This window comes from Pinus tabuliformis, chromosome 2_2 (assembly GCF_031772625.1).
Source record: "Pinus tabuliformis cultivar Carrire ecotype Pingquan chromosome 2_2, CPIR1, whole genome shotgun sequence".
Classification (NCBI taxonomy): Eukaryota; Viridiplantae; Streptophyta; class Pinopsida; order Pinales; family Pinaceae; genus Pinus; species Pinus tabuliformis.
The window spans coordinates 287163632-287171573 of record NC_142300.1 but is presented as its reverse complement, the minus strand read 5'-3'; the positions used below and the strand labels follow the sequence as shown (position 1 = coordinate 287171573).

General features: G+C 34.6%; 1 pseudogene; it reads right to left on the bottom strand.

The window, feature by feature from the left end:
• Window positions 1-1161: 1161 nt before the first annotated feature.
• LOC149192453 (putative membrane protein At4g09580) lies at window positions 1162-5180 on the bottom strand (annotated as a pseudogene).
• Between the last annotated feature and the right edge of the window lie 2762 nt (window positions 5181-7942).

Below are 7942 nucleotides of genomic sequence, written 5' to 3'. Positions count from 1 at the left end.
CAACAGTGACATGACCCATTTTAAAAATAAGAGTAATAAGCCTTCAAACAATTAAAATAATCCAACCATTTTACATAACCATATCTCCAATGTTCTATCCCTATAGAATTCATTATATGTTTTTCAATGTTTATCCCACACCAATTGTAATGCTCAGAGTTGATTTATAAAGCACTGCATGCAACAAAAGATTTTTACAATGTACCATGCAAAAGACTACAAGATAATATGTTGGTATCCACCTCTGTACATGTGTATTGCAACAAGTCGATATGTTGGGGCAAGCAATATCCACCTATGTAGCATTTAATGTTGTGACATATCGTATACAAGCCTATATCTCACGTGCCTCATCATTAAGATATTTGTCGACATATGTTGATATCCACCTGCATACCTGTGTATGAAAACAAGTTGATATGTTGGAATCCACATTCGTAACAACAAAGGTAATATGCTTGAACAAATGTGCAAGTACAAATTGAAAGCATAAGATTAAAAAGATGAGGTGAATTTCCTAATTATAAATATGATATTCACATTTCAAAACAAAAGCGCAAAAAAAAACACAAAAAGGCCAGGCATCCTTGGTATCACACTATTGCTCAGAGGTCAGCACAACACGAAATTGTAAAGTGCCTGGATTGTAAGAACACTTCGAAAAATTTAACACTACATTGTCAAAAGTGTCTAAATTGCATAACAACATCATCAATTTGTTGATTTATGCAGCAAATTGAATTTGCATTAGTTATATACTCTTAACCCTTACCGTCAAATCCAAAAACTAAGTGTGTTCATATAGGGAACAACAAATCAAATATAAGATGTTGTGATGGCAGATCAGAAAAGCATGTTACAAAGCATGCATAAGAAGAGTTGTCTTCAGATTGCATGATTATTGTTTCCGTGAAAAAGATAGCTTATCAACAAAACCGGCGCAATAATCACATGACATAAATCAATGAAATCTCAAGACAGTTTGCAAAATCTTTCCTTGATAAATGTGATTGAACATCCTATACAGGCCCTCTGAATCTGCCTCATTGGCACAATTTTCAACGACTAGGTTGTCCTAGTCGAGGGCTAAAGAACCAAATCAATTCCCATTGTACCAACCATAACATAGACAACAACCATCAATTTTAGATAAACTCCATTTTATTCATGTGTCTATTTCTTGCTTACAATTGTAGGAGCAACTGTTACAAAGAAAATAAAAAACAATACAACAAATGTCTTGAAATCATACAAATCTGACACAGACCTTAACTCTCCAAGAGCTAGACCAGCCTGCAAAAATAACAGTAACAAATCAATTGTACAACCAACTTACTAAATAGTTTAAGGAAAGCTCAAAATTAGATATATCAATAATCAACTGAAAATCAGTCCACATTTTGTCTTGCTTATTGATATTTGATGATTTTACTAAAGAAATGCAAAAATTACTAACAAAACCATTCTATTTTATCAGTCCATCCAAATTTTGAACTCAACTGTTGTTAAAAATACACGGATTCAAATTATTGAATAGGTAGTTTGGTAGCAATCATCATAACCATATATGTAAAAACAACCTACCTAGAACTATTTGCGTGAAAAAAGGTCATCGTTTCTACCATCTACCAAGAGAGAAGTATTATAGAGACAAGAAGCTACTATTTGAAAAGTGGCATATACCATATTCAAAGCTCTCGATACAGGGCATCGAAACAATAAACTACTAAGCAATGCAGTGCAAACTGGTTAGTAACTATAATCGTCTTGTAGTTTAAAATCTATTAAAGAACAAATATTAAAAGCATCAAGATGGAAAAATTACAGCTAACATGTGAAGTTGTGAATAGTTCTAAAACTATAATTAGATTGTGAAAAAGATCTTTGCATAAACAACATGAAAAATGAACTGGGGACTTGAAATTATACATATAAACTAGTAATTGTGAATTTCAATAGATGAAGTAGCTTACTCGAACTGTAATATAGGTAGCTAGAAGAAGACCAAATAATGTTGCAAAGAAGAAAATGTGATAAGGTACATCCACAATTAGCGATACCAGAATTATGAAAGTGTTTGGTAACATTGGTGTTATCCTTAAGAAGAGCATATAGCTCAACAATCTTTCATTGCATTGAGCTACTTGCAATAAAGTGTAAGCAAAGTTAAAAATAATAGATGAAACTTTGGAATTGTATTTCCTAATATCATAAAAATTATAAAACAAGTCCATATTTTTATTAACTATAATTGTTACGAAATTTGACATTTCAAGGATTAATGAGCAAAAGGTTGTGTAACCACTCTATAACAATTAATAACAAGTGTTTCCAAGTAGTTGGTGGTCAGTTTTCTCCTCGAGATAGCATAAGATAATATAATGACACCAATGACATCAATGAAAAATTTCTACAACACCTACATGTTTGGTTGTAAAATAAGTAGAGCATTCCTATATAATGTAGGCATTTCAATTCCCCCCTCCCCCATTGGAAGCTAATAATTACAAACAAGATTTAAATAGAATGTAAGAGAAAGAAAACAAATATGGTATTGGGGAGGTTAGCAGACATGTCACTATTGTCAATATGCATATAGTCTGTAAGTATCTAATAAAGTACAAAAAATATATACCTGAGCTTGAAAAAATATTTGTTTCTTTGGCCACAACCAAAAAGCAATGGGCCTCCCAATCAATTTTGACAAGAAATAATAGGATGATGCACCAATAGTTGTAGTAAATAAAGCCAAGGCCATGCCCTTGGTTACTCCAAAGAGTGCTCTGGCTAGTAGTGATAAGAATATGGTACCAGGAATCATAAATGTCTACATAGAAATGTATGTGGCACAATAGCTGCCACATATAAACTGAGCTGTGTAGTTTCTGGTATAGTTTCCAAGTTGGTCTCTGCAAATAGAAATATCATAAATTAATATATTAAAAAAAAAACACTTTAATAGAAAAATGCATTTAAATGTTCCACTCTACATGTATGAGCCAATTATCTGAATATGTAGATACAACATTGCACTATTGAAAATGCAAACATGTACAAGCTAAGAATATAAACCCAGATGAGACAAATTACACGGTTTTGAAACCACACCTAATTTGTGACATTTTCAGGTAGGATACATTTGCACAATCTGGAACACATCGAAACAATGATTTACAACTTGCATAGTGCAGAAAGTAGAAAACAACCCACCTATGTTACTAATGGTTGGAATGCACATATAGAAAACAGAATCACACTCAACTGAAAACCTAGTGCCAGAATAGAGGAAAAAACATAATAGAAAAATCAAACAAATAAACATGACAATCACAATCATTCCCATGTCACATCCAAGTAACCAAATTGTTCCCAAACCACTCGTAACACTTTTTCTAATAATCATGCAATTTGACAATTCAACTCAACCAAGCACACAAAATCAACTCAGCTAATCACTTAAAACACCGCAAAAATCTTATACAACAAGTGATATGATGGCAAAAACTCAAGTAAATTCATCAACTCTCTTCACTTGGACTAAAATGATCGCATATATTAGGCACCAGATCACCATACCTAGTAATGGGTAATATGTGAACTTAACCATGCTATGAGGTCATAAGGATGCATTGGAAATAGAGTACTTTGGTCTTGACTTTTATACTGAACCCTTTTGACAAGAGGTATAGAAGAAGGAACTTGAAAATATATAGACCCTTGGGATGATATTGAAACGAATAGACCTTTTTCTCATGTCTTTGGGTTTGTTTACTTAACATCCTTCTTTTCATTCATGCAAGAAAATCAAGAACACAAAGAAAAGAAAAGGGTTGCAGTGTCCCATAAAAGCATAGCACAAATGATAAGTAAGAAGATATATTGTTGAGGAGATGATGAATAGTCACTTCTATTGGAGGAAGACATAAATGGCTCACAAGAAAAACAATGACCAAAATGATTATGTTATTATATGATTTCTTTTATTCCTAAAAGAGTACAAATCTATAGACAAAAACTCTATAAATCTGTAACTTTTCGTGTAGTGTGTTGTTGATGCCATTTTTCAATTACATAACTAAGGTTTACAAAGGAACATTTTTGGGGGCCAAGTAACATATCAAGACACAATTTATTTCTATGAATTGTTAGGTTAGAAATTTGCTTTTTCTAGTAAAAGAAGAGCACTAACAATCTTGACTGGGAAGTTTGACAACTTTTTTGGTTTTCTAGTACTCAAGCCTTTTCACGAAATCTTTTTATGACCAATGATTTCAATGCCTTGAACCTTTTGAAGCTACCAATCTTCCTTTAAAATCATTGACAATCAACATCACTCATCCTTAATAACTCTTGAAAAGTGTGATGAAATCTTTTGGATTCAAAAGTTGGTATGGGAATCTCTAAACATGCTTTACGTAAAGGCAACTTGGTTGAGAATGGGTTCGAAGGTATTGTCTCAGCCCTGAAGCACTCTTCCTAAAAATTGCATTTCAACGTTCAGACTATAAGTGCATAATAAAAAATCAAGAGATACATGGCCCAGGGAGAATTCAATTGTGTCTTGCAACAAAACTAACTGGTCTTGATTGCCACAATATCTATAAGATCCACTATATTGCTACTATTGCATTTGAAAACTTGAATTTTCTAAAGTATTAAGGCCTACATGGTACTAACTTGGGCTTTTATTGACAACAACTTGACTAGCAATAAAATTTAGTCCTTCTTTGAAGCTCTCTACTACAACAATGCCAAACTTTAAAACTAAGGCATCTTAGGAAAAGAAAAAAGAAAATTCAAGAATATTCATGCAACATAGAAATAACGATGCCTTAATAAAAGTAAGGCAAAGCAACAGATGAAACTTACTTGAGTAATCAGAGATCTGGAATACTATGAGGAAGCTTAAGGATTTCATACTCTGCTTTCAACATTGTCAGATATATACTTAGGAGACCTATAACAAATAACATGAAAATTGTAAGAGATGATACAAACTCCCACCGTGTCAAAGGAAACCTACCCTCGAGTTTGCCATCGTGTAATTTTTCACTTGTTGGTGACAGAGTCTTTCCACTCTCTTCATTCCTTTGCCTTGCAGTGTTGATTGTTAGAATCCTGGACACTGACATTGTCATTAGGGAAGGTATGTATGAACACTTGGATGCTTCAACCTTCATGGTGGGATTTTGACACCATTGTAAAGGTGGAAAGCCTCTAAATCCTGACTTCATTGACATTAAATTGATAATGATAAATTAATTTTAAGATTCCCTAATTCTCCTCACATGATGCAAGGATTAATATTCAATGACACATACTACACTGTGATGATCCATATGACCTTCGAAGATTTCTTTCGTTGATCTCTGAGCATCCCAAGTAAACACCATAATATGAAAAGTGGATCCTTATTCGAACCTTAGTTTCTGCAAAAATTGATTCCATCGTAGCAAATAAAAAGTGGATGTGATTCAAGCAACACCATCAAAGAGATCAGAAAAGTATAAAATTTGCAGTCACTTATAATGATTTATCTCCAGGTAAAGATGGTGTTGTAGTCATAATTATCAGTGCATAACTATAAATTCCCCATGAAAAACCTGTTTCCAACTCCGCAAAAGAATGGCAGAAGTAAAATTCAACAACCGTTGGCTCATAAATTGCATTTTTTTGAGCATGTTCTAATCACTTATTCAAAACCCCCACTCCCAAAAAAATAATTCCAAACCCTAATTGCCACAAATCCTAGTTTTGTTGATAAGACCGACAACAAAAACAACTAATACCTCAAATAATTGTATAGTTTCAAATACAACATGTTGCTTATGTTCATCCAAAGAAGATCCTTACAATAATTTCAAATTATATAAAAAAATCACATTTATATCTCTTCCAAACCCTAGTGTCTCCAAACTCTGCTTCCTAGCCCTTAAGAAAAATACCAATATCCAACTGACAACCTCTTAAAGCTAAGCATTCATACAAAATCAAGCCACAATACCACAAAATACCATATAAATAAATCAATCCCTCAACCTCCCTTCCACCACCTCAAAAAGAAAGAGAACATAAACAAGATGCAAATAAAAATAAGTCAGAAACCCATTGACTTTAATGAAGATCATCCATTCCACCTTGCATTTAGCCACCCGACCAAGATCGGTGCACAATGTCTAGTAGGGTTCACCTCCAAGCAATAAAGTCTCTAAGAGAGACCTTCTGAATGATCCCTTTTGCCTCGCAACTGGCCACATACATGGAAATGAGTCAATAAGTCTAGAGGAATTCATGTTTGGGCATGAACAATGTAATAAAAATGAAGAAACCCTGTGCTCAAAACCATAACTGGTTGAAGAGAGATTTCTCACAAATCAAAGGAGGGACCTGGCAATGGAAAAATTGACATGGCCGAGGTATTGATGAATGGTGAACAATTGTTATTGAAGAACCCACAACTCAAAAGCGGCATAGTCAAATTGAGAAATTTCTCTCAGAACCGCAAACCTCCATCCTCCGTCATAGATCTAACCCTAATGCATCAATGTCGTTGATCAAAACCCTGTTAGCTGGAAGTGTTAGAAGCACTGAAACCTAACATCATGAAAGGCCAAACGAGACACACAACCAACCCCTCATTAAAAAATGTTTGTATTCTTATGCCAACCCTCGTAAATGGCTCGGGGATTGTTGCACAAAATATTGTCACCATAACATTCTGCAATCGGTGTGAGTCTATCACCATTCATACTTTCCTCCTTTGCAAATCTTAAACCTCATTTCTTCATGTCAACCCTTGAAAATAAGAGAAATCCCTTAAAAGTCTCTAAAACTCTGGTTCCGCACTTTCTTTTAGCATTACCTGCGGTCCCACACCTAATGGTCATGTCCCCCGCGCACCTGACCACTCTGTCTCTGTGTAATGGGTGTGGATCCCTGTAAAAGTCAAAAGGGCGCAAGTACATTCTTAAAAAACTCACTTTGAGTCATTTCTGGAAGCTTCTAGAAGGAATCTTGAGGTGGCAAGTTCGCTCCTTTGAGGTTCATGCATCCCATACCTTAAGGAGCTAACCCCTTGATGTGAGGAGCTTATCCCTTTGAAGGAGGACTCTATCCCTTCATAGGTGGACCTGTAACCTCCTTCCTTTGCACTATAAAATGAAGCATTGGGCTGGTTACTTGGGGGGTTGAAAGCTGAAGATTTTTGAGGTGAAATGCTGCTGGAACTTAGTCTTCCTAATTGAGCTTTTGTGAGGAAAGATTACATACCTTGTTGATCTCATTTGGAAGAGTGTGAGGCTTGTCAAAGTAGAGGAGATTCCTGTTTCGGACCCTGGGAGGAGATTGTACAACATCAAGGCACCAAAGGTTGTAAAGTTCTTCTATATTCAAAGTTAATACAATCAAGTTTATTTTTCTCAATAAGCTGTGTTTTATGGTTTATTTCATAGATTCCTTGATCACCATGATGAATATGATTTATTATATTAGCTATGCATGTGTTATTTGATGTGTGTTTGCTTGTGATTGCAGATTCTCAAAAGGAAACTCTTTCGGACGTTTGAAGCATAGCTGCCACAAACTAGCGTTGGACTTAAGGTAGGGTCTAAAACACCTCTTTAGTTTTTATTAATGAATCACAATATGCTTAGAGAAAGGTAGATTTGCGTGTCCTGCTTGTTGCTAGATATCTGTTGATACTAGGGAGATCGGTCTTGTCTGCAAGAACGATTTATCCGGCCAACAAACTGGCGACTTCGCTAGGGAACTGAATTTGGTTTTTTTTTTTTTTTTTTTTTCCTTTTTCTTTGACTTGAGAAACTTGTCAATGTTTCTAGTTTTTGCTTGATGTGTGTGGGAATGGGTAGTTTTTAGGATCTGGATTTTTTTATTTTTTTTTCCAAAGTTTACAAGGAACCGCACTTTCTTTTTACAGACAGTG